The sequence below is a fragment of the Lepisma saccharinum genome, chromosome 1 (genome assembly GCF_977018435.1).
Source record: "Lepisma saccharinum chromosome 1, izLepSacc3.1, whole genome shotgun sequence".
Classification (NCBI taxonomy): domain Eukaryota; kingdom Metazoa; phylum Arthropoda; class Insecta; order Zygentoma; family Lepismatidae; genus Lepisma; species Lepisma saccharinum.
The window spans coordinates 132,004,297-132,030,182 of record NC_139229.1 but is presented as its reverse complement, the minus strand read 5'-3'; the positions used below and the strand labels follow the sequence as shown (position 1 = coordinate 132,030,182).

The window sequence follows — 25,886 nt, the reverse complement described above, 5'->3', positions numbered from 1 at the left end:
TTATTCCCCGGCTTATCTTTGTTTAGCTTCTGCTAAAACTGGCGGTATATTTGTTGCACAAAGGAGAAAACAATACTCCACATGTCAACAATGTTGGGCAATAATTTGGTGGAAATAAAACCAAAAGCCTTGAATTACTGAAACGAATCTCTCTCTCTCTCTCTCTCTCTCTCTCTCTCTCTTTGTATAACTTTGGCGCTGTCATACTGAGAGAGGAGAGGGGAAGGGGGATCTGTTAACCCAGTGTCAGATAAATTGAACTTTTGGCGTAGAAAAATATGTTCATTCTTGAACAAGAACACGTATTTAATCACTTGTAGAAAATTTATTCTACTTCAATGTGTAGATTATCAGTTAAAGTAAGAATACGTTTTTCCACGTTACCTAAAATTAAAGGTTGCGATTGAGCAGCATATGATGGCCGCACCATTCACGAACAGCTGGCGCGGAGTGATACATTACTCGAAGTGAGACGGTTGTTTACAGAAGGTCGGAAGGTTCGTGATTCTTACTTTAGGCGCAAATAACATCACATTTCTTTTTTTCTAAAACGCATTCACAAACGTGATTGCTCAGAAAAACTAATTATCACTGCATACTAAGCACAACTGTCAACAAATAAACCTCTCAATCTTTTCTGTAAAACTTTTATTACACCTAGGTAATAGAAAAGCTATGGACGCTCACAATGAAACAATGGAAACCTGAGGAATGCGAATTTTATGCTTTCCATGTACGCTTCGTTGGCGCATCTGAATTCACGTCAAAAGTAAATCGCCACAAGCATATGCAGAGGGAGACCATTAAATGTGAACCAGTTCTGTACCTGCGTAGACTGTGTTTACTCCCAAGACCAAAAACATTAAGTTTTATATTACGTAGGCAGTTCGTTTCTCAGATTAAACGAAAATAAATCGGTTCCTGTTTCAAAATCGCGAACATTTGAAGAATTGCATTTTGAGGATGGAACACTTTAAAAACTAAGCGTGGAAGGGGGGGGGGAGGGCACCACACTAGCGACAAATTGGGAATGAAACAGCCGAAGTAGCATTTGTTCTTACTGCTGGCTAAAAAGAAAAGTAATATTTCACGGAGAAAGTTCATAGAGAAAAATCTTCCCCAATTATTGCAAGGCTTCTCGCTCGTCATGCACGAGATGATGGGGTTCGTATGCAGTAGGATTCCACAAATGTTTACTTATTTTAAATAGTGCGTTCTACAAAACTGGCAAGATGTTCTATTTAGAAGCATATTACAAATGTGTGTTCCAAAAATATTTCAATTTATGAAAAATGAAACTTCAGGACAGTAATGAGTAGCATGTGCAACCACTGTAAATTTACGGTAATTTTCTTTAACAGAAAACTGAAAATAGTAACAATATACAGTTACCCACAATGTTGTTCGTACAGATGAAGTGGGAGAAGCAAACGTAAGCAAAAATTACAATAAGCCTTAGTACATTAGGTATTCTCCGTACGTGTAATTATAACACGTATGGTGACTTATTTACAACAGTTTGTTCCCCCATAAACATTATTAATAACGAAAGAACATTATATTTTTGCACAAACATGCTATTTTGATGTCACATTTCTGTTCGTACAGTTGTAATGCAATAAATGCTCATTCGGATTAAGATCTGACCTTTCAACTAACGCTTTCAACTGCTTTGGTACATTCAAAATCAACCAGTCCCTGTTGAATTGAGCAGTATGTTTGCTGCCGTTATCCTGCTGGAATGTGAACACACGTGGCAACCCCATTTGCTGGGCACATTTTTTTCACGTTATTCTTCAGGATATTATTACAGACATCTTTGTCCACGATTCCACCAAGGACTTGCATTTTCCCAACTCCTTTAGTCGACATACAGGCCCAGATCATAATGGATCCTCCAACATGTTTTACCGTAGGCGTTGTATTGGCAACATTGTCCTGCGAATTTGCCTTCCTCCACACTCTGGTCGCACCATCTGATCCGCGCAGGTTTATTTCGGTTTTATCGGACTAGATAACATTGTCCCAATGTAAATGCTCTTTAGCAAATCCGACTCTCTCGATACGTTTGCCCTGTACGAACAACATTGTCAGTAACTGTATTTAAAATATATTTTAAGAGCGGGGTTATGGGAACACCATTGCCCCATTGTTTTGAGTGCCGCTGGACCCACATCACTTTCCCTGCCATAACGTTCCACGTATTTTGGGCGACAGCACAGGTATTCGCCCTCCCCCTCCCTTGTTCAAGTTCGCCATCTGCCAACTTGGAAGTGTATCCATCTCCTGAAGGGACGATTTATCAAACACACGCGGGCATGCTATGGGTGTCATTAATCAGCTACCAGTTACAACACTGCTGACAGCTTCCTGTCAGGCCCGAGTTTGCTCCTCATCTCGTCCGTTCGCAGAGCATCAGGTAAGGGCGGCCGCGAATCTTCGAAGGTTGCACCCTGTTGAAATAATTAGCATGGAGGCAGAAGGGCGTCTGTAACTATTAGTTCCGGACTTCGATGCTGTCAGAAGACGCACCATCCCGCATGCCACGGGACCAGCGGGTCTGCACGAAACGTCTTATGTTAGCGAGGACGACAGAACAATTTTCACTCTTGCGAACCTCCAACTCTACATACCACACATTTCTCTTGATAATACTGGTAACTTTCATACTTTATTTTCCGCTTTACATTAAATCTCACCGGTTACTATAGAGCGAGCACAAGGAAAAGAACATTGTCTCCGCGCACCTTTCCCTTCCTCCGTTCAGCTCGGGCCATAAGAAAGCATGCTCCGCTCTGCCCCTCCCTTCCACGCGGGGGTACGGTGCACAGGAGTCGCGGGTCTGCGCAGGTTTTTTTTTGCTTGTGGTTCTACTATATACCCCGTCCCAACTATCTCTGGAGCAAGGCTGCGCATGGCGACTGAAAAGGGGAGGGGGAATCGAGTGGGCATAGCGAAGCACTACGCACTGCTGAGAAGGCTAGTAACTGCAGTCGCCCCCACCCTCCACGCAATACCGTTCCTCTCCCGTGTTCATTGTTGAGCCGCTTCGCATCATTACTTGAGCAGAAACTTGTTTTCCTTCGACTGCTCCAGAGATCGATGGGACAGAGTGTATGTAGCCCGATATGTTTGCTCAACCCGCATATACCACCATTTCATTGGTCTTGTCTTCTGCTGGTTCGTTCACGTTCTCATTCCTCACACATGCTTTCAATATTCCACAATTTCCTGTCATTCTCTGCTTTTTTTCCTAGTTAATTGCCTTGTATCCCAAAAACTACTAGTATGTTCTCTTTCCTCCAAAACGTCCGTCAATTAGTCTAAAAGTGTATTTTATCGCATTTCGCTTAATTCTTGAACGGGCTTCAGCCAAAGCAATCGTATTACATATACAGTATGACTATCTTCCTTATTATCTATTCTCATTTCCAATCTCACCCTTTCCGTTATCGTCTGCCTCATCTTCTCCATCGTAATTGTAAAACTTATTTTAGTTTCTCGCTCCACCTTCCCGATTATACCCTGTCCCAGCTAACTGTAGAGCAGGGCCGTGCATATCAGCAGAAGAGGAGGAAAATCGAGTGGTGAAAGCGCAGCGTTGCCAACCATAAAGTCCTGACGGTACCTGCATGGACGTAGGGTCGGTCCAGACCTTAGTCCGTACGCTAAATGCACGGCTTGTCAAAATTTGCTCTTGCAGTTTTATCCCTAAATATTTCCCTAAGAAATTCTTAAACCAATCGTACGGACGTGGAGACAAAGATACGGTCCGTTTGCCATCTGCGTTCGGTATTATTCTTTTCAAAAGTTTGCAACGCTGCATATAGGAGGAAGAGATCGGGAAGAAATCTGGTAATTCCGTCGCCCATTACACAATCCCGTTTCTCTCACTGTTCATTGGTGGAGCTGTCTCGCGTCACTACTTGCACTTGTTCTCGTTCGCCTGGTCTACAGTTAGCTGGTATGGAGTTTAGGAGAGGAGGAACGAAAGTAGAAAGCCGCGGTCCGGTCAGTGTGCCAGAGATTTACAAGAACAGCTATACTCCTAACTGCACAGGTCTTTTATTATTTCAAGTAGTTTTTAGGGACAAGAGAAGTTTCAACGTTTATTCTTGTATTGAGAAAAAAATGCAAACTAACTTATATTTAATAATTTAAACTGAAGTCTACATTCGTAATAGACTTGATGAAAGAAAGTGCATGCTCAGAGTTCAAATATCCAGACAGAACTGTTGTCATTTTTGCCTCTTCTCTTTGAACAACAGCTCCAACGCCTAAGCAGCACTTCCTCTAACCAAGGGAAATGTGTTTGAGAAGGAAGGGGGAGGGAGATCTACGAACATATATACGTATGTATGAATCTTAATATGGCTTACATATGGCTTGTTTTTCATATACAGGGTGATTCAAAAGTCTCTCGACATTTTCCTTATATCCCTAATGAATGGTTTTCATTTACATGTAATTTGAAACTATGCTTACAATAGAATAAAGAACACTCGTTTCGGTTCATCTGCGATGAATGACCAATGTGCACAGATCCATAAAAAAATACAGGAAGCCAGGTCCCAGCAGGCAAGTCATCAGATCTGGTGAATAAATTCCAAAGTACCGGAAGTGTTGCAGACGAGGCGGGGCCCTGGAGGTCGGCTACAACACCAGAAACAGCGAAGGCCATACAGAGCTATCACCCGGAGTCCCACCAGGAGACTCAATAGGGAGCTTGGTGTTGCACAAGCCATTGTATGGCGTACCTTGCGCTACACATTAAAGAAATGCCCTTACCACATTCAGATAATGCATCATCTTGAACCTGAGTGAGCACTGTGCGGCTCAACATGCTACATGTTTTGACTTGCTAGAAGCAAGTGAAACTCGCCACGATTTTGGGCGGCTCTCCCTTCAGACCTGAGTCCCCTATGCTTTTTCTTGTCTGGGGTTTCATTAAGTCTAAGTTGTATAAAGTAAAGTGGCTGCATCGACAGGGGAGATCACGCCAACTATGTTGGAGCCTGTGTTCCGGTCTACGCATGAGAGGTGGTTGCTATAGGGCCACCACGTTGAAATGTACTGAGTCTGTCTTCTATTCTAAAGTTTCAGCATTAATGTCAATTTTGTCAATAAAATGCTTTTTGATGAAAGTGTCAAGAGACTTTTGAATCACCCTGTATTAATAACAATCATTACTTATAAGAGCCACGGCCTACCTACCGTGGCCGTGTGCTCTAAGGCGCCAGGTTTGGGAGGAAGCGTAACAACTTTTCCCCTGAGATTTCGATCAGGGTACGGGACCGGTGGCCACCCACCATCGTGAGGTAATTGGGGAGCTACGAATTAGTGGCGTAACTTTTATTGATGAATAGAAGTTTTTAATGTAAATTTAATTTAATTTTACTTTATGCATGAACAAAAGGTATTTTATTGATTTCAATAAGATATAACATGAAGAAAGAAATATGGAGGCAGAAGCTGATCTTGATGAAATAAAAAAGAAGTTATACATTGATTATGACGTCGGTGGAGAATTCATGACCTTTTGTTTACCTCTTCTATCAGCTGCCCTACGCTCTGTCCCAGGGGTCCGGAGAAAGCGAAAGAAACAAACTCCTCTGAGCAAGTAGCGACTCGAGATAGTGAGAGGGAAAGGGATTGCATGGAGGGGGCAACGCTGCTGCAGCTACCAACCGTTGCAGCAACGCGCACTGCTTTGCCCCGACCACTGGCTTTCTCCCCTTCTCTGCAGGTATGGGCGGCGTTGGTCCACAGACTCCTGAGACGAAATATAGGTTCAATGATAGAAAGGAAGCTTACGGCATCATGAAACTATCACTGATGTCTACAGGACATCGACATCAAACCACAAAAAATGACTTCGCTTTTGGTTAATCAGGAAGGTTAGGATTAGTGGTGATATGATGAAATTGCTGAAGTGACACTGACAAAGAATACCCATGCCCCCATGACCTGGCGTCATACCGTGCTGTGCTAACCACTCCACCATGGAGGTCGGAACAAACAACGAAACGGTTAGCTTGAATGCTCTAGAAGGATTTCTACAGAATCTGGCGGTTGGAAATAAGAGAAGTTTTCGAAGAAGTTCTTCTACTCATCTTGTACCGTAAGTGTGGTTCCAACTCCTATTAATCTGCATTATCTTACCCACATTATTTTCCAAAATCATCCTCAGACCGGACCGCCAAATCTTCACACAACGTAACGTACCGCGGCACACCAGTTGGGAACTTCCCCCTCCTCTTTTTTTTGCAATACATCAAGGGACAATATCACAGTGGGGGAAGGGGGAGAAAAATTGCAATTCCGCGCTGCAAAAGCAGGGTGGAAGTGTAGAAGCAAATGCACGTTGAGATACCAGCTTTCGAGATAGCGGGCGACGAGGGGAGGGGGGACCCTCGCAGCTGGCCAGGTTATAAAGGGAGGGGGAGATAGGTGGACAAGCCCTTCAACGTTGAGATTGGGGGGAGGGAGAGGGGAGTTATTAATTAAGCACGGGACTAATCAAGCCTCCTATTTCCCAACTGCTCTTCGATTGTTCGCGCACAAATACACAAGCAATGAAAACGGGCCCGCCGCGAGGGTGGGAAACCGAGTAAGGGTGCAGCAGGGGGTGAAGGGTATTTTTCTGATCAACAACTCGTCCAGGTCGATAATGAAGCTGCAGGGACTTCTGGTACATGCGGTACAAATGCATCTTCTGGATGGGGTGTTTCTTCAAAGTAACAGTGTTTTTTTTTTCTTAATTGCTTCTGTAAAATACGTTGTCGTTAAGAAAAATCTATAAGATACATATGGATTTTATGAATAGCCAAAAGGTAAACCTGCCATGAAGACATATGGGGTGATGTGGAGGTAAAGCTTCACATATTCTTGATCTCAGCCATAGTTCGGATGTTGTGATCAGCATCAAGCCCGGCAGCCTTTGGAAATGAAGACTCGTTTCGGATAGTAATTTTGGTTCGGACCCGAGACCCATGGGGCCGTAGCGACTATCACGTGCGGCAGTTCATGTAACGTAAGGACTGTGCTGGTATGTCAAACAGATAGCAGTAAAATCAGTAGCACGGTGTCAACATGAGGTCAATACTATTGACCTAATAACACCGGAGTAGTTGAAACTTGGGAGGGAAAATAAACTCCTTTCGTTCGCATATTTTCCTGCGATTGGTAGCACGATATATGATTGATTGATTTGGTATATTTTACTTCGATTTTCTGCCACTTTTGGCTAATCACGAAGGTGAGGATGACTGATGAAATTGATGAGGGAACGTTCGTAAACACCAAAACCGGAATTCGATTAACTGAGTTTCTGTTTTGAGTCCACTTTGTGCACAGTAAGGTTAATCGGGACTGGACCTACAGTTTAAAGTGGGATCGGGAACACTTAATAACAAGACGACGACGCTACCACTGCGTCATCGGGGAGGCCAGGGCCGGGATTCGAACCCGGGTCCACTGGTGCAAACCACTCCGCCACAGAGGCTGGCGGTGGCACGATACAGAAAAGAGAAGTAGCATAAAATACTGTGGAGTAACACTGAAACAACAAATTTCCTATTTTGAAAATACTTCGGAATCACCCTGTAGTCAGGCCTTCCATCAAAGCGGCGACAGGCGACTCGCGAGACGGAACCGTTTGTAAGAAAGCCCTAGAGAAGAAACAGCAAGAGGGTTTGTTTAAATAACCCGCGTGAAGAGCGCCGGGGACTTCCTTCACAAGTGATCATCCTCGCGGGTTAACATCCACTGGAGATGTTGACGTATCGATGGTTTTATTGGGGAAATCCCCCCTCCCCTCCTCTACTGCTCCAGATCCCGGGGACTGGGGAAAACCCGGAAGTTAAGAGGGGTCGCTGAATCAATAATCCTCCCGTTCCACCACGAGGAGCGATGCTCTCAATGGACAATTTTTTTTTTCCTTACAAGGAATGATCTCGATTGCCGCTTGAGGGAGCCGCTGAGGGCACCGGGAGTAATACAACTCCCAGTGATAGTCCAGGCTGCACTTGGCTGAGGAAAGAGGCGAGATTTGCGATAAGGGCGACTGAAGGAACGAAATGTGAAGGTGAGTGTTTCTTTGCTACCATGAACACTTATTCGCTACTTTAGGAGGGAAAAAAATAGTTTCTTTTTCACAGGTTAAGACCACATAGGCTAATAGGGATTGATCCTAGAGTTTCACGTCACGTTAGAACCGATGCACAATGTCCTTCTTAGGGGATCGAACAAGCAGCCCTCGATTGTAAGGCGACAACGTTAGCACTACGGGAAAGCACAGGACATCCTGTCGACATGTCCGCTACACAACTTCGAAAAGGAACTAGTTCCCACTCTAGCTAACCCCCCTTTCAACCAATTATCCCTTTAGGTCCCTAAGTCTAGATGAAGTATTTGGGGGGGGGGGGGGTCGTTTCCCGATGAAAGAAAAATGGCTTAGAATAAACTCTACCACACATTGCAGTTCCTATCCTTCAACGAGAAATTGTTCCGTCCCTTGTTCCTAAACTTGCATCAAGTAACTATTTTCTTTTCTTTCTCTTCGCCCTTCAACACAGAACAGGTTTCGGCCCTCTTGCTCCTTGTCCTCTAACGAAGTATCCAGTCTCCTGGACCCCCGCCCTTCAACAAAGTACTACTTCCGTCTCCTTGCTCCTCACCCTCCAACAAAGTACTGCTTCCGTCTACTTGCTACTCACCCTGAAAAAAAGTACTGCTGCCGTATCCTTACTCCTTACCCTTCAACAGAGTACTGCTGCCGTCTCATTGCTCCTCACCCTTCAACAAAATATTTTGAATTTGAATTTAAAATTTTCGGTGCGTCCAGCCCCTTACCATGACTAAAATAGCAATTGCAGTCTTGTTACTAAAATATTAAAATTTTCTGACTTACGTTAAAAGCTGAGGCTGTAAAGAGGCACTCAGCACACACAAGGACAAAAAAAAGGACAACACACAAAATTATACTGGCCACAGTGTCAGTCGCCAGAGCCTCGTTCGTCTGCAAAATGCAGTCCAGGGTGTACTACGTGGAAGTGAGGTTGACTTTTGGGTGCCTACGTGAAAAGTCAACCCTTCAACAAAATACTGCTTCCGTCTCCTTGCTCCTCACTCTTCAACAAAGTACTGCTTCAGTCCCCTTGCTCCTCACCTTTTAAGAAACAGGTTCCATTTGTAGCTTCTGATGTTCAAAAAGGAACTAGCTTCCGTTCTAATTCCTCCTGTTTCAATACCAAGCTAGTTTCTGTTACTCCGCTTCAAAACAGACTAGTTCTTGATTTAGCCTTCAAGCTCGCAAACAGAAACTATAGTTACCATTCAAACCTATGACCTTCAAGAACTAAGTGGTTTCTCCTTTACTTCAAACTTTGTTCCCATCTCTTTTGGAAGGCCTTTTCTTCCTGCTTTGCAGTTCTAGATGAGACTGAAGTCAAGATAATTTACGCTAGTACGTATGTGTGAGTGTTTTTGCGCGCGCGCATAAGCCACTTTGAGTATCAACATTTCCAAGAAAGGTAGCTGATAACATAGCGTCCAGCTATTCCTCTATAGAGCTAGCTTTCATCTGTAGTACTAGAGATAATTTGATGGTCGTGTGTTTCCTCAAAACACCTTGTTCATTCCGGCAAAAGTTTATTACGGTTTTTTTGACACTCCGTTGCCATTATTCATTCAATTCGACCAGGAATGTTTTCGGGTTGCTGTCGGTTGATTGAGAAGGGCTCATACCTATAGATTGCTAACCGCAATACGCAAGGGTCAGTTTGAGGGAGATATTAGGAACACGTTCGTTGCAGAACAAGAAGGGGAGAAGAGGTGTGCGGATGTCCGCTGCAAGAGAATCCAGAAGAAATTGGACCCGAATATTGAATTGCCTTTCCGGATCCTACCCACTCTTCCCGTATCGAGACATTCTCGCCCTGTAGAGCATCGGTAGCATGTTATCGCAGCCGCCCACCGATCAATTTCAATTTCTACCTTCTTCTGTCTTTGTGGGTAGCGGGCCATTTCTTTGCTATTGTTTCGACTTGCTTCTCTAACGAAATCCACATTTTCCCCTTCGCACACTCTCCTGACTCTTCTGGTGGAGGAAAGTACGTTGAAGAAGGCTACATGTTTTGTACACAATCATTACTACGGTGTTGCAACAATATCTCCATTGTTGCTACTTTGTGACACTTTTTCTTGTTACATACAGTCTGTTCAGTGAGATGAATCATCTGTTTGCAATATATCGAACCCGGAACCCTTCATTACAAGGCATCAGCGTTATCAGTACAACATAGAGACCTTCTCAGAATTTAAGTAAACAACCACATTTTATGGCCACGAAATCTGATGAAATAAGACGTCAACGTTACTGCATTTCAATATCGTTTGTTTATTTCTCACTCACAGAAGATAACACAGTTACCATACTCACAGTCCAAATATCTCTTGCTCGTCTCTCTCTTCTGCTTCTAGACTGATCCCATCAACTATCCCGTCACATAAAAATTCTACCAGAAAGTTGGTACAAACCAACAGACTGGCAACACTGAGCAGTAATGGGTAGAGGAGATGAGAAGTGTAACAACGGTTGCTGGTTCTTATGGGGTGAGAAGCTGTAGGGCATGGTCATCACTCTTCATTGGCCTGTTAAAAAGTAACACGTGGTATTGGGTAAAAAAATGTTGTGCTGTCCATTTTGTGGTACCAGCCCATGTAATTTGGCTAGTGTTGTTCCCAAATACTCTCCACATTTTCTGATCGCGTATTGTACTGAATGGCGTACCCAGGATCTTCTTTCGGGGGGGGGGGGGGGGGGGGGGGGGGCAGGAATTGTAAAATTAGATAGTACAGTCTCACGGACACTTCTGGGTTGCAACAATTCCATTGAGAGTTAATGGGATTATTACAACCCAGAATTGTCTGTGACTGTACATAGCTGCTTTCTAGGGGGATCGGAATACACAACATAATGTTTCGTAAATTTATAACTTTTCTCCCCAAAAAATGGCAATCCGGGGCCCTTTTAAGTGGTGTTTGCATTTACCACTCTGTTTCCCCCCAGTCTTCACTACTTTTATTTGAAAATGTTGATTTTCTCAATATTTCGGAGGGGGCTGTAGCCTCATCAACCCCCTCTGCGTACGGCAGTGGGCAGAACAGACTTCGTAAGTATCTGGTTTCAGGTTTTAGCCAACCCTCTTTCCAATTCCAGGGTTTTCCCTCTGGAGTTTGCAACACTCCGCACGGCGAAAAAGATTTCACGAATTGCAGAAAAGATCAGCTTTTACGTAATTACCTTTTCCCATCCTGACCGACGCCCCATCTCTTTTCAGGAATTTCTTCCTCCCCCCCCCCCCCCCTTTACCTTGATGCTACAAAGCGCAGCCCGCTCAGTGGTCTCACAGAGAGACGAACGGTTGCAGCAGCTTTGTTTGAAGTGGAGAACAGCTCGTGAAGGGGGAGGAAAAAATAACTGTGTAGGTTAATGGAAAATAAACACGAGCTATCCGTTTTAAAAAGCGTGCTGCGTCAACACGAGTTTCACGAATGTTGCAAGAAACCCGAGTAATCACCAACAAATTAACTCTCCCGTATTCCTCACTATAACTGCCGTCAACAGGAGGAGAAATGTGAAGGAGGGAGAGAGAGAGAGAGAGAGATCTGTAAAATAAACATGGTGGAAACTGGAGAATAGGCAAGATTGAAATTCTGTCTTGGGAGGAGGAACCAATTGGTGGTCGACTTGGAGAAAATCTGCGCCTCACGGTGCGATGAAGGTGAATGCATTTACGAAGCGTCTGACCCAACTGTCTCTACAATCATTAACCCCTATAGTTCCTGAGATATAAAACTTTTCTTATTTCTTAGAGGGCTTTCAGACCGAAGCGACACGTGTCACTTGGACAAGACAGGAGTAATTAATGATGGCGGTTACGGTCGTGCTAACAGGCGTTTAACATTGTGTTGTACGAGTTATATTCTACTAGAATTATGCTAAGTAGCTAGACCTGATCATTTCTATTCTATTACATACAGTACATTTGCCTTTGTATTTCTTCTGCCCTTGTCCTAAGCGGCATACTCAAGTTATTTGTTGTACTGGGTGGAGCACGAAGAAATTGTCGCGTTTACAGTCCCTGCCTGCCTGATGACAAATTCACAAAAGAAAGGACACAACTTATCTGTGGGGCACTTTGAAGGGAAAAATGTATGCAACTCATCCAAAAACATTAGAAGACTCTGCTACGTCTCATTCGTGGGTAAGTTAAGGTAAGGCTCCACGTTATGGGCGCCACTATGCTACGACCCTGAGGGTACGTACTTAAATGTTATTTACCACGGCTATAGAAATATCAATCTCAGGGGATAGGTTCTGTATTAGCGATTTATAGCCAAGAGGATATAGTTAAATGCGGATCCATATTCTGAAAACTGTACACAATACAGATAAAATATATAGCGAAGCTTGTATATACATTGAAATATATATATATATATATATATATATATATATATATATATATATATATATATATATGCTGATTCCAAATTTACGTAGGTTATATTCTTCTTATAAATATATGTATAATTGAAAGGAAATCTTCTTCTTTTCTTCTCACAATTTTGGGGAAAAGGCTTCTTCTTCTTTTCTATCGTTGATTAGTGAAAAGGCTTCTTCTTCATTTCTTTCTTCTATTTTTGGTAAAATACTTCTTCTTTTTCTATCTTTGATTAGGGAAAAGGCTTCTTCTTCTACTTTTCTTTCTTCTAATTTATTGTCCTTGCCTTTAAAGCGTAATCTCATTTATTACATGTATGCGCTCGTTTTCCCCGCTTCTTTGGCATTATACAAACGATACAAGCTATACTTATAGAAAGATTAGGGGCGACTAAACTGACAGTAGCGCCACCTCCTATGTAACGACCAAAAGGGGATTAGCCCAGGATCGCTATCAGCAAGCGCTGCCTATGGCCCAGCGCAACCGTAAGTGCTTCGGGGCGTCTAATTTGGACACAGCGCCACCGACGGACGGACAAATACAAAAGCTGACGATGTTCTCCTCGTCAGAGGTATTAAATCAAATTTTGATCACTAGGATCAGAAAGGAGAAAAAGATTTCTGAATTCATTTGCTCACTTATTAACTTTCATAATTGTTTCATATACGAGCATATTCCTATTCATCTTAATTGGCTAACAACACTTTATTCACTCCTTCTATAATTTTTATACTCTTCCTTTATATATTTTGCATTTACTATAATAGTATATATAATCGCTCTTCTCCGCTCCTAGTTTCTACAATGAGCTCTGCTCTTCTTTATATGACGCGCTGCCATCTATCATTGCTCTCGGGAAACAGTTCTTCCTTGCATTTTTCATTGTGTCGTCGGAACTGGCACGTGACAACTCGAAGGACAATATTCGTAATGTAATTCGGAGCATTGACGCCGCGGAGTTACGTCGCGTGTATGAGAACATGCGTGCACTAAAGTGCATTGACGCACAAGGAGATCATATTCAGCACCTTCTGTAAACAGTATACAGTCAATATTAAGCAGTAAGTACAGATCTTTGCATTTGCTTATCCGTCTTCTGTACGTATACACGCGTGGCAGGCGGGCCGGTTTTTCGTGCGCCACCTGATATTGCGAAGGTCACTCATCCGAATACTGTCCAGCGAAGACGCTGGGCGACTTGTGTTCCATTAAGCCGCTTGCTGTATGTATTATCTTACGCGACTTGCTGCTTTATGTATTTGTCATTTTTGAGTTAATCTAGTCTCGGCATTTTAACCAACTTTCCGAAATAAATAGAACGTTTCTTCCTGAATTGACACGATGACTTCGCCGCCTTTCGCCTTCTCTGCAGTTCTTCGGGGCTTGTACAACATTTATTCTAAGTAAACTAAACCTAACTGAGCCTAACCTATTTTAACAATGAACGCATTTCGGCAGACGTCAGAAGGCTGATGGTTGATGCTTATGCGATGAGAGACCCAGCTGGCACGTGTCACTAGGATTGGGCCGTTGTTCCAATATCGTGCATCGGGTATCTTCGGTCTGTTGGTTGCGCATGCGCAGTGGATGCTTTCGTACAGACTGAATGAAACCGACACGTGTCGCTTGGAAACGAACCCTCATTAATAAATGCAACCTTCCGAACGGAAGCGACACGACCAGCTGCACTTGTCGCTCGGACTGGGTCGTTTTCTTAATATGGTGTATCGTTTTGGCTTCGGTCTGTTGGAAGCGCATGCGCGGTGAATGCTAGCTTATACACTAAGGGGAGATTTCATACCGAAGCGACAAGGACACGCGACAGGTGATAAGCGACACGGGTGTTTCAAACCGAAGTGTCAATCTACTTTAAGAAAGCCTTCACCGCACAAAGCGAACAAGACCGAATTGTTTTTTTGTTAATTAGCGTCACTGCCACTTTTGGCTAATCGCGACGATGAGGATGAGTGAGGATATAATGAATGGACACTCACAAAGAACATTCATACCCAGGCCTGGGATCGAACCCGATTCCCTTTGCGTCGTAGCGCTCTGTGCTAACAACAATAGACCGAAGCAACACGATGCAAGTTATTGAGCAACCGGTCCAGTCCGAGCGACATGTGCAGCTTGTGTCCCTTTGATTCGAAAACTTCCATTTATTTCTGAAGGTCTGTTCCCAAGAGACGCGTGTCGATTGTCGCTTTAGTCTGAAAGCTTCCTTACAATAAAAAAAATCGTCGCAAGAGGGGTGGACATACTGTAATTCGGACTGGATCTACAGTAGTTTTACGTGGAATGCAAACCACGTCTCCACTCCCCACCCCCACCCCCACCCCCCAAAAATTATTCTGTGAACATTTCGCGGAGAGAAAGGATAATTGGAAACACGCAGAGACGTCATACAAGGTGCTAAAGATGAACAGATGAGAAGGTTAAAGAAAAGAGGGGGAGATGGAAAGAATTCAAATACCAACTCCTTTCTTTCGTGTCTCACGAAATTCTTACAAAAGACAGCGGGAGAGGACATTAGGAAACGAGGGGACACAGCAAGAATGGTCGTTGGGGAATATGAGTACGAAGGAGGGGTGGGGAAGAAGAGTCACCAGCCAATTCCCTAGTTCCCCATTTCTTCAACAGGTGTCGCTAGTTGGAGCGATTTCTTCCTCTGTTTTTCCACCTCTGAACCATCGGGTATCCGGGCAGCCGGAACGCAAGTTTCAGTCCAGAACTGCATTACACTGTACCCAAATCAAGCAGACTTTATCACTGCGCTGGTAATAAAAGGAAAAGTGGTGAATATCAATATTCGCATGTTTAGATCTCGGCAAATAAGAAAGCTAAAGGCTCGCAACAGCACCGAAAGTGAGCTAATACAATATTTTTTAAAAAATGATGCATCGCTTGACATACAATAGAACGCCACGACAAAGTATCATTTTATAACTTTCAGTGCAAATAAGTACAGTTTTTTTTTTTTTTTGTTTTTTTTCCTCGTAATGTAGCCTGGGCGCTCGTGTCTTGCAAGTCATAAAGCGAAGCTTTTCCGCAACATTCCGATTTGGCAGCACTTACAACACTCAACTCCTTTCGTTGATTTGCCTGTCATGTCGCGGGAAAACTCTGCGCGAAGACACGCCAGGTACAGAACGAAGGCGATGATAGTGATTAACACTTTTAATTGCGTCGCCATGCGAGATTCGAGGAGTTTCCCACCTCTCCATTTTAACCCCGGCCAAGCATGCTATTGCCCCTTTCGTCAAGCGTGGCTCAGTCTCGTTAATTCCCGGCAAGGGGGGGCCCCGGAAAGAACATAATAATAGTGAAACTAATGGAAAGATAATCCACGATCTTTTTATTCCGATCGTAAATTTGCAGATACTCGCGTGCTGAGGAGCATGAGAGAGAAGTCCCGTAGCATTCATCGTCGGTTAATTATCGTTGATGGTACCACGTGATTTTATAAACGAAAAAGGCTCTTTTAGTGAAATTTAGAATCGTGTGAACCGCACGAAAGGTTTTATTTGGCAGATGACCTCCATGGTGTTAGATAGTCGATTCCGCTGTTAATTTCGAAGGTTCTGGCTTCGATTCCTGGATATTGGTGGACCACACCCCCAAAAGAGGAATACGCGACAAAACGTACCTACCACCTGGGCGGCTACCTGCGAAGGATCTTCCAATGAGTCTTAAAATATTTGCGATGCGAAGAAACGTACCACTTGATGGGACGGCATCAAAAATCATTTGCCGAAATTACGATTTTTACGATTTTCTCTAGTTTTGCTGATTTCCATCACTAGAATATTGTATCTTGTCATGTCGGAGGATCGTTCTGTTTCATTCCAATTTCTGCGTGTAAGCTATTGCTTTCAAACAAGATCTTAGGGTTCCGTTTTCTTCATAATGGCGCTTCAGTATTCTTTCAAGGCGTTCGTCATACTTTATATACCTCTTCTTCCTCTTCGAACCTTCAATGTTTAACTCTGATCTCAAAATTGCACAGTTTGATTTTCCCTAACCTAACCTAAACAACTCAAAATCCACGTTCACTCTTTCTGGTTTCCACTCCGGAACAGCCTGAATGATGAGTCGACACAAGCGAATATAAGGTCTCTTTATCCTTATTGGGCAATAGAGCAAAAAGTACGGGGTCTATAGGTTGATATTTGTTTCTTCTTGTTACTTTACCTTGAAGTGGTACGTTTTGTCGCGGAGTAAATATTTTCAAGTTATTGGTGGATCCTTCACAGGTAGCTGTTTATCCGAGTGGTACGTTTCGTCGAGAAAACCCACGTGGTACGTTTTGTCGGGACACCCCAAAAGAGACTGCATCAAATGCAGTTTTCAGAACAAAAACACTATCAATTATAATGATATCATATTACCATTCACAATAGCCTGTATTAACTTTCGAACTTCTGGTGAAGAAAAAAAAATTGTGTGCATCCATCCACCTCTCTGCCCCCACCAATCCGCTTTCTAAATGCTTCCCGCCATCGCTACCGAGACTAGGAAAATATTATGAACGCTGACTGAAGTGTTGTTTTAAGTCCACTTTATGCACAGATAGGCTAATCGAAACTGGACCTACAGTTTAAAGTGGGACCCAAACCACTGTGCCATGTTCCTCCACCGGGTATCGAACAATATTGTAAATAAAATTTAGTCTCTTCTCGAGACTGAGTAACCCTAATAGTACCGAGAATGGAGTCTGAAATTCATTTGAAGTTATGAAAGTTGTGAGCGTAACAGTCAAAAGTCTGGTAGTACTAGGTCAGGCAAATAAGGCGGCTGCTGCACCAGTGGCCATGAACTTCATGTTTGTTCTCCTGCTCGAATTGCAACATTCTGCCACGCGTAGGGAACAGACTTTCAAGACGCGCCCAGGGTTGCCAGAACTAGAACAGATTAGCGCCTAAAATTGAGTCAAAATCACACTGAAGTAGTTAGATTTTCTAAAACTCATCAATTTGTCTGTGTGATCCTTCTATTCAGGGTGCACCAACACGGATGTTATTTTCTACCGGTTTCGACTCAAACTTGTCATGATCAGAAATAATTTTAAATCAATAAACTCTAACCCAGAACGTTTACCTTGGGTGCGTGAAATGCAGCAACCAAAGCAGTGATCATAGATGTGAATTCTGTGCAAGAGGACGGGCGACGTACTTTTTGGAAACTTCTTACGTAAATATTGACGTTAGAGATCTTGCTACTTTCCAAATAGAGGGTGTCTGAATCATGGATGTTTCTCTGAAGTCATTTGTTCTGTTCGCTTATGTGCTTCTTTCAGTTAACTCAGCGGTAGAAATGGGCTAAAAAGAGGCACATTTGATGCTAGAATGCCTTGTAGAGCCGAAAGTTTCGTTGAGACATTTCATGATTTTAGGAGCTAAGCAAGAGTGAGAAAGTGTTCAGAGCAGGCTCGAAAAGAGGCAAGTTGGCAACAGTGACACGCCACACTCATATTTCTTACTATCATGACGCTCAGAGTTGCCTAGTCCTATCCCGCGAAGCATCTCGTCTTGTAAGAGCACTATTCCGTAAACTTATTGATAACACCTCCTGTGTGTGTGTGGGGGGGGGGGGGCTCCTCAATGGTGTGGTGGCAACGCCGTGGGCTTGTAATCAAGTGGCCCAGGGTTAGCCTACCTGGCGTATAAAGTGAACTCAAAACAAAAACTCGACGACTTAACTGTGGGATAATAAATTCAACCCAATATCTTCTTGGAAAATTTTACATGATGATGTGGCGAAAGTATGAAATATCACGGACCAAAACATGGAAAACAGCGGCACAAAAGTTTTTGGTAATCCACACCGGCACTCACAATACGCACAGCTCAAGATTTTGGAGGAGAAAAAAACAGTACCGGTTTCGCTGGAGCGATATTTATTGGTTGTCAAGCCTTTGAATGTTAGTGTACAGGGAAAGTGTAGCAATGTCAGGGGCTTGCTTCTTTATGCTCGCGGATCCTTAGGCACACTGAGGGCAAGTTCGAAAAGGCTAATCTTTAGTTAAAAAAGAGAAAAACAGATGGCGCTGTCACGACAGCATTACAAACGTAACAAATTTCTCCCCCAAGATTCGTTCTTCGACTCTGGACGCAGTGACGTCATTTCTAACCTCTCCAAGGCCTCGACGGCGGGAAGAAGTGGTCACATTGTTCAGAGACGAAACAAGGCGAGTAGATGACCCGCAGAACGATTGCTAATGAAGAGTAGACCGAAAAATCGGAAAATAATAATGGCCCGCGAAATGCTAAACTTGTAAAACGAGTCATGGGCGGTTGTTTAATTATAACTTTTTCTTTGCACGGGGATTTCCCCTTCGTAGGATAACTGCATTGGTGGGTGGGAGTCTTGGGCTGTGTCCTTAGACCCAGAGCACACACTACAGCGAGCAGCGAACAACTACAGAATAGTATTTTCTAGTTGCTATAGCATTAACGTGCACACAAAGGCGGCGGCGTCGGAGGGGGAGGGGCTCTTTTGCACACCTTAATAGAATCGTTTATTTCAGAAACCCCCTATCGACCACTTTTGGCGAAAACGACATATTTACAGTTGCATATAGTCCTTACCAAGACACATCATTTGATGTAGCAACCGCTCATATAACCGCGAACCTTACGCAGGTAAGTGGCCTTGAAATATCCGTATACTGCAGAAACCCCTCAAGCACCGTGACAGAGGATTTCTGCAGGGAAGACGTAACTTCAGTTGCTACCAACTGATTCAATTGCGCGATCCGTACAGTTGACAATACTGCATTGTATCCAAGAACAAGTATTCTCCCGTGGAGCGAGGTCACAATCTCGCCTTTGGCCCAGCATTCCTGAAGAAAATAACGTAAAAAGCAGGAAAATGTGTCAAAATAAAGGCTGATGACTAAAACAAATTATACATAATCCTCCCCCGCTTTTCGAAACTCCTTGGCACGCCACTGCGTGAATTGTTGCCTGAACTAAGTTCCTCCTCTCAGCTACCTTCAGCAAAAGCCAGCAGGAAAGGTTCTCATAAACAGGAAGAAACTGGACGATATTCGTAAGTTGCTGGATTACACACAAGAATATGAGAACTTCTACAACTTTCTGCTGTGACCAACAACAGATGCTGAATGCTTCAACTCAGACTATAAGGAAGATTAAAACCGTTAATATAGCCTACTACCTATTTTGTTCTCTGAAAATGTGATTTTTTTATCTGTTAACGTGGAAGATTTTTTCCTTTTGTTTCCCTTAAGTTTAGCTCAAATAATTTGATAAATTCTGAAGAAAACAATACATTTGTGTTTTAAACCTTTTTCATTTCCTTCACGCTCAATGTCATCTTTCATGAACAAAAAAGAACAAAAAGTCTTATTTGTGAATCGTTGGGATTTTCTTCCCATAAACAAAATAATAATAAATTAGCATTATGAAATTGCGCAAATGTACCATAGTGGTTTACTTCAGAAAATGTGAAAATTGGAAATATAACACTGGTCGACAGTGGAATTTTTTTTTGCATGAAAGAAGGTGTTCCTTTTAGTTTTCAAGATGCTGAAGACGAATCTGAACTTGGTTTTTGTCCTGCACCTTCAGATTTAGAAATAATGCCAGTTATAGTATGAACTTTTAGACCCCGGCCAAAATTTGAAGGAAATCGCAGAGCTTCATGTTGGCGGCCTTTGTGCCCCTCTACTAATTATCCCAAAATCACAAATGATACCTCGTTGGAAAGCATATATGGAACACAGATTCCAACGAGGTACATCTGGGACCCATCACCATACCATACCCCACATGCCCCCTTCCCATTTGAAGAAATGAAGAAGTTGGATCCAAAAAGGCGGTCAGCAAGATGGCGGACGTTGTCATGACATGCACCAAACGTTTCCCCCTAGGTCTAACATATTACTACCATGACCAATTGCTGCAATCTACACTCCCTTTCATTTTATATGGGGTGGTCAGGGACTTTTGACTCGCCCTGTATATTGCAATATGTATACTTTACATAGGTTTCTTCACTGAAATTCATCCTGCAGGACAACTGTGATTCTGGGATAATTAGTAGAGGAGAACAAAGGCCGCCAACATGAAGCTCTGAGATTTCCTTCAAATTTTGGCCGGGGTCTAAAAGTTGATACTATAACTGGCATCATTTCTAAATCTGAGGGTGCAGGACAAAAACTAAGTTCAGATTAGTCTTCAGCAGCTCGAAAACTAAAAGGAACACCTTCTTTCATGCAAAAAAAAAAAAATTCAAAGTTTAATTTTGTTGATCACTACTAAATGACGGAAACACTCAAAAACCACGTAAAAGTGTTTGCACAAAAGGACTTAAGTTTGACCAATTTGATTTACTGCGCTCAAACATTATGTGGGACAATAGCACTTTTTTTTTCTCCCAAACGATACAATTTTCTTGCGCGCTCCCTTCAGCACCCCTTTTTCAAAAGCTACGTTCGACCGAAAACACTAACTCTTACAATGTTACATTATGTCGTGTCATATTGAGCGTCGAATGTTAGGCATTGAACTGAGACTCTGTACCAATATACAAAATAGTAAATATTATATTGTTCCTTACATTATACATAATTATTATATAGAATTTTATTATATTACATTGTATATGTTTCAATATAAAAGGCAAGCATTGATACTGCTCTGAAAGAAGAGCCACAATCTCTAGCAGATATCTTCCTTTCGTCAACATTGTTGTTAAGAATTGTTTCTTCAGTGGTCTCTGAGATTTTCAATAATTAGTTCGTTTGTTGACTTTAAGTCCACTTTATGCACAGAAAAGCCAATTGGCACTGAGACTGGACCTACAGTTTAAAGTGGGATCCGAACCACTGTGCAATGTGCCTCCACCCGGTATCCAACCCGGAACCCCTTCATTACACGGCGACGACGTTACCAGTACCACTACGCGATAGGGGAGGCCGGTTGTCGTTAATTGCCTATAGCTCAATGTAATAAGTGGTTTTATTTATATTATAATAGATGCCTAATAAAAGTTGATTGGTATTGGATGTGTTGGCAAAATGGTTTCATGTTTTCTTTATTTTCAACATAGCTCCCCCTAATTTTCATTCCGCACCCCCATAGCACCCCTACATGATTAATCCTGGCGCCGCCTCTGCGTCCACAACTGTAAATCTGAAGCTGTAAATGAAGTTTTAGCATCCACTGGTAAGTAATGTCTACAAATTAAGTTTCCTTTTATAAAAAAAAATAAATCACATGTATTTGAAACTAACAGGTATCATTTGCATTATGAAGCTCTCTTATTGGTGTTGTTTAAATCGCGCAAAATAATTTATTCAGATGTTTATTAAACGTGGTACCTTTCTCCTTGGGAGTATTGTTTTGCATTTTTGCTATTTAGCATCGCTTTTGTACCACTTCTGGCCAATCGCGACGGTGAGGATGAGTGATGATTAGATGAAATGGATGAAGAAAAAAAGCATAAAGAACATCCAGGCTTGGACTTGAACCCAGAAACTTCGAGTTTCCTGATCAAAAGTCGACCACTCTACGCTCAGCTACCAAGTCAGCAGATTGGGACTATAAAGGGTGTTTCGAAAAAGGTATCTGAACATGGTTTGAGTGCTGGGTTTCAGTTACCTTATTTTGAACACCCTGTACAACAGAAGTAAATTGCTATTGTTAGCACAGTTTATTATCCCGTCATTAATTCCATCTAATCATCACTCATCCTCATCGTTGCGATTGGGTGCAAGTGAAAGAAAAACGTGAAGCAAGCAATAAAAAAACACCGTAAGTATATTTTGTAAAGGATTCCATGACTGGTCCATCGTACTTAATGATTTTTAATTTTCCTTACTTCTACGTCACTTTTCTTCCACTTTCAGCCGCGGATGAATGAATGAATACAACTGCTGAAGACACTCCCGACACAAACGCTAAGGTCAGGAGTCGAACCCGGAATCCACTACCTGTTCAGCTGTAGCACAACTGTAGAGGGTACACACACACACAAACTTGCACCGCTCGAAATTAGAAATACGCTCCTGTACGCTCATGCATATTAAGTATTTTTTTTTCCAAAACTTATTTTCTGGGGCAGGATTAGGTCTGATTTGATTAGGGGTATTGGGGTTTAGCACCCCCTGCTGCACATGACAACAATGTGGTGAGTAATAATGTAAGAAGAGGATTCAACAATGCCAAACGCATTTCAATTTGCGTCGAGTACTTGAGCAGAACCCCCTGGTGTCTGGTGCAAAACTAAACAACCTACGACTTTCCATTGTTGAAATTGCTTGCCGCAGGCTTCCTGCATGAGTTGCATCATCCTCATTAATGACGTCACGCTGGGGCTTATCGTCGCAACAATCGACAGCCTTGCAAGACATGCTGAAACGTATCCGCAAATAAGCAACAGCTTATCGAGAATATAAGGATGGTCCTGGTAACGAGAGGAGAACGAGATGGTGTCCGAGGTTCTAGGACTTGTTCCAGAATTTGTTACGATTTGAAAAAAATTTACTGTACCAAATTTACTTTACTATGCGATTTCTTTCAAGATATCAACGTGATTTACACACAGATAATATATTTTGTTTATTGTTAAGTGCAAAGATAATTCAAGAGCAGCAACTGTGAGCCTGTACTGTGTGGTTGCATGCATTCAGGATAAAATTCGGCGTTTTTATGGTTGGTAGCGTCGAAACGAGGCGTCCAATTGAAAAACTTTGTCAATAAATATTGTTTTCTTTTTATTAGCTCTACACGCTTTTAAAGTTTGTGCACTGACAGCCGTATATGTTGAATGTATCATTTCGAGACTCGAAAGCACAGTGCGCTACGACGCCAGGGTGTCCCGGGTTCGAATCCCGGCCCGGGCATGGGTGTGTTTTGTGAATGTCCCTTAATAATTTTCATCACTCATCCTCATTTTCGCAATTAGTAAAAAAATGGGAGAAAGCCTAGTAATCAATCGAGACTTAAAAAGACGAAATCGAGGCAAGATCGAGTCTTCCTCTTCGAGACTTACTCACACACTCATCTCGATAGCAACTCTATCGAGATACAGATACATGGGCGGAGCAATGTTAACGAAGAGGTGGTGAGGGGCGGGGGACGTAAACGTCCTTGGAAATATTCCTCTTCTGTGTGCTACGCAGAAGAGATGTTGCAACTCAACGCACAATATTCACCAAAACTGTTTACACAGTCTACGGTTTATTCGTAACGGTCTGCAAAACACCTCCCTGCATTTTTACGCATCCACAAATTAAACGTGAGAAACTCACGAACGAAAAAGGAAGTTGTTTGAATTAGTCAAGGATACTGCAGCCATAACGGAATGAAAACGTGCATACCTATTTTTTTAATTTTTTTATTGCTGTTATGAAGCACGGTGGTCCAGTTGGTATGGAGTCTGACTGTTACGCGGGAGACTCGTCGAGGTAAGTAATCTCAGGTGGAAATTTTTCAGACCATAACCCTGAGGGTGAAAGCTGTCGGCGCGTGGTACTGGTCACATCACTTCCAATGGCAGAGATCGTGAATGTGTGGAGCCCTATCCCCACCCCCATTTATTAGCCTCCCCAGCTTGTTGCAATGTGCAAGGGAAGACTGTTTAATTTATATATCAGTAGGAGAAAAAGCAAGTGTGACGAAGGAACCAAGAGGATAAAAATAAGTTTATCGATAACACAGAACGAATTGGACAGGAACACTGGAGCAAATACTAATTCAAGCACTAATTGCTAGGTTAAGGCCATGTTATAATCACACTGCCGCCTTAATTCATGTTACTAAACATGTGCACTTACTACACACATCACCCTTCATCAAAAAATTTACAAAACGTGCACTAAATAATATTATTATTTTTTTTAAAAAAAAATGTTTTTGGAGTAATCTACAATATAGGGATCGACAACACAAAAATATCTATTTAACGACTGGTGGCGGAATCGAATTTATAATCACATGTGTAGTGCAGTAGAATATGAAAATGCGATGTTCAACTCTTTATTCAACTAGTCTATGCATCTGCTTCATTCCAACAATAATTCTGTCAACGTTTGCTATCAAAGTTCGTTTCAAGTCCACTTTATGCACAGATAGGCTAATCGGAGCTGGCCTTGTTGCAGTTTAAAGTGGGATCCACTCAGTGGCGTGCTCAAAATTTTCGAAGGGGGGTTACATATACTTATTTAGGTAGCCCTCCATATTTTGTCATATTTTTCCTACCTTTGACGTTCATTTTTTAAGACTACTCAGCCAAGGGGGGGGGGGGGTTATGACCAGCAACTCCCCCTTGGGCACGCCGGTGGATCCACTGTGCAATAAGACTCCATTCGAGATCGGACGCGGGACCCCTTGATTACCAGGCGACAGATTTTCCACTATTTTTTTTTTTTTATTTCCGTGATTGAACACAAGAAAGGATGCTCCTCGCACTGTTAGATTGTTATTCTATCCTGATAAACTTTTTACCACCATATTTTTGCCCTTCTCGTCCTATCCTCTTCATCTCAGAATGAAAATAAATGGCAATCGGTGCTTCGATTCTTCGCTTGATAGTTGATTTCTATATCGCGTGCTCTGATCGGCTGGCAGTTTGTGCCTTGAATAGTTTCAGGATACTTGAAGGTTAATCTTGAATACGTGAAACAATGACGTATGCACAGACGTCATTTCCTTCAAACAGGTTATTCAATGCGTTGTTCGAGATTTGTTTGAACGTTTAGGAAAGGCTCGAGTGAATTAGAGAAAACTGTAAGAGAGGAGGAGGACTCTAGCTTGTAAAGGACATTAGGCAAGTTCATAGTACGATAAAACGCACGTGAGACAATTTTCTAGGAATGTATAAGTCGGTGCAAGCACCACAATACATCCACACAAGAACAAAGAACAATAATACTTGCTTTGTCGATTCTCGTGTCTCTAATAGTGATCTCCATATCAACCATGGTACAGCAGTTGAACTTACCTACAAAGAGAAAAAATAAGCGTGTTAGAAAAAAAAATAGAAAAAATTCAGTGTTACACAATAATACCAATAAAATTCTAGGAGTTCCAGTTATTTACTGTTCACGTGTTCGTGACAAATTAACCTACAGTCGGATGTATGAAGTAAATTAATTTAAATTAATTTGAAACAATACAGAGGAAGGAAAAAATTGCAAACATTCTTAAATATCTCCATGTCAGGAAAAACTTAGAATTCCAGTTGTGCGGTTTTGCCATTTGCAAAAATTATGCTGCCTTCTTGAATTTTTCGTACAGGATCTACACAGATTAAAACTGATAGTGTCGACAAACCACCGAGCATGTATGTATCTGATTTGAAGATTGAGGTTTTCTTTGGTTTTTTTTATTATTATCATTTCGAAAAATGTTG

At 42.4% G+C, this 25,886-nt stretch overlaps 1 protein-coding gene across 3 annotated transcripts in view; it reads right to left on the bottom strand.

Moving 5' to 3' along the window:
- The window catches only part of LOC146001442 (LIM domain transcription factor LMO4), a 305,897-nt gene that overhangs the window by 155,544 nt on the left and 124,467 nt on the right, over positions 1 to 25,886 (bottom strand). The gene's annotated exons all lie outside the window — the stretch shown is intronic.